This window comes from Schistocerca cancellata, chromosome 11, assembly GCF_023864275.1.
Source record: "Schistocerca cancellata isolate TAMUIC-IGC-003103 chromosome 11, iqSchCanc2.1, whole genome shotgun sequence".
Taxonomy (NCBI): domain Eukaryota; kingdom Metazoa; phylum Arthropoda; class Insecta; order Orthoptera; family Acrididae; genus Schistocerca; species Schistocerca cancellata.
In genome coordinates, this window is record NC_064636.1 from 118,079,475 (window position 1) to 118,081,820 (window position 2,346).

At 38.2% G+C, this 2,346-nt stretch overlaps 1 non-coding gene across 1 annotated transcript; it reads right to left on the reverse strand.

Moving 5' to 3' along the window:
• Positions 1 to 348: 348 nt before the first annotated feature.
• Positions 349 to 423, reverse strand: Trnas-uga (transfer RNA serine (anticodon UGA)). The gene has a single exon. It is a non-coding gene; the product is annotated as a tRNA-Ser (tRNA).
• Between the last annotated feature and the right edge of the window lie 1,923 nt (positions 424 to 2,346).

Below are 2,346 nucleotides of genomic sequence, written 5' to 3' on the forward strand. Positions count from 1 at the left end.
AATTACACCTTGTGATTCCAAATCGTGTAATGTTTTTGTGACCTCATCACGCAATGCGTGGGGAACATTGCGTGCTCTGAAACATTTCGGTTGCACGTTTACTTTCAGTTCCAAATGTGCTTTATAGTTCTTAGCGCAACCGAGTCCCGGTGCAAAAATATCTGCAAATTCTTCACATAGACGAGAAACACTGTCTGAAGGCACAGTCTGGTTCACTGATAGGACCTGTTTCACTATAGACAAGTTAAACAACTGAAATAAATCGAAACCAAACAAGTTCACTGCAGAAGAAGAACGAAGGACATAAAATGGCACAAGTTTTGAAACTTCCTGGCAGATTAAAACTGTGTGCCCGACCGAGACTCGAACTCGGGACCTTTGCCTTTCACGGGCAAGTGCTCTACCAACTGAGCTACCGAAGCACGACTCACGCCCGGTACTCACAGCTTTACTTCTGCCAGTACCTCGTCTCCTACCTTCCAAACTTTACAGAAGCAGGAGAGCTTCTGTAAAGTTTGGAAGGTAGGAGACGAGGTACTGGCAGAAGTAAAGCTGTGAGTACCGGGCGTGAGTTGTGCTTCGGTAGCTCAGTTGGTAGAGCACTTGCCCGCGAAAGGCAAAGGTCCCGAGTTCGAGTCTCGGTCGGGCACACAGTTTTAATCTGCCAGGAAGTTTCATATCAGCGCACACTCCGCTGCAGAGTGAAAATCTCATTCTGGACACAAGTTTTGTTTGTCCTTTGTATGTTGCAAGAAGGCTGCATTGTCCTAACACAGGGATGTCTTGACCTGAATAGCTAGTTAACTTAACATTTGCGGCATGCAACGGAGGTGTGCCCAGCTGTTTGTAGGTGTATTGATTGATCAGTGAAACTGCAGCTCCGGTATCAAGCTGGAATGGTATCACTCTGCCGTTAATGTCCAAGGCGACAAAAAGTTTATTGTCCTGCTCATGACATGAGCGACTGTCTCGTGCAACGTGAACTGCCACTGGTACAAAATCACTTGCAACCTGACGGGAGTGTCGGTGATGTCGACACACACTATTTGTGGGACGAACACAGTAACTTTTAGAGAGTGAGGCACTGGACGGATTGGAATGAACTACATGAATTTCCATGGGCGAAGTTTCGCGAGCCAGAGTATCCTTGGTTCGATTCTGATTCCAGCGCGAAGCCAAGGGCCTGGAATGGTTTTGAGTTTCCGATCAGAATGTATTCAATTGGGTATTTAACGATATATTTAAAAGTACGAAGAGGTCTTAATCCAAAAACAGTATGTTCGCTATGACTCAAACTTCTACATTCTTTCACTTACATTTATTTTTAACATCTTTTTATCATCATTTTATCTATCTTTAACATCTTGTTCATATTTATTCAATAAATCATGTATTTATGATTCACATAACATATAATCTATTTTATATCATATTGTTTAGTTATTGGAATATATCATTCAGTTCTTCTAAATAATGTTGTTACAAGGAACCATTTGTTTTTAAACTTCTGTATTTTATTGAGTTGCCTTTAACACATTATCATCTAATGCTTCGATTCCTTGTTCCACCTTTTCAGTTACATCAATAGCTGGTTGATCTTCTTTTTTAAATTTTTTTGTAATCTGTTCTTGGTTGTTTTTTCCATTTTTAAACTCTTATTTTAAGTATTCTTTTATTGTTCTATTTCATTTTCTTTTTTAACAACCTCTGGGTCATATTTCGAAAATACCTATTATAATAAAAATACAGGAATCATTTTTTATTTTACATTCATTGTTTATGTTTAACGTTTAATGTTCAACGTTTTATGCTTATTGTTTTTATGTTCAACATTTACATTCAGCATTTTTAAGCTCAATGTTTATATGTTCAACATTTATGTTCATCGTTTTCATGTTCAACATCTTTATGTTTAACATTTAAAATATTTATATATGAATATAAGGTAAATGATTGTTCTTCTATTCCTTACATTTCCTTACATCCAATGTTTAAAAAATTCTTAATCTTTCCTCTATATTTACCATTATTAATTTTTCTTCTCACATATAATTTTATAAAACCAAATTCATCTCTATTGTAACATTTGTACTGTAGTGTATTGCACAAAGCCAGGAACCTAGAAACAATGGATAGGCTTCATCCCACCATAACCCTCAGTGGTTCATAACCTCACAACAGGCCACAGCAGTCCACGCACCCCACCACTGTCCCATACTAAACCCAGGGTTATTGTGCAGTTTGGCCCCTAGTGAACTCCCCTGGGAATGTCTCATAGGAAAAGAGTGTAGCCCCAAATGTTTGTATGGTAGAATAATTATTGGTATATGCATACGTGGAAAAGGT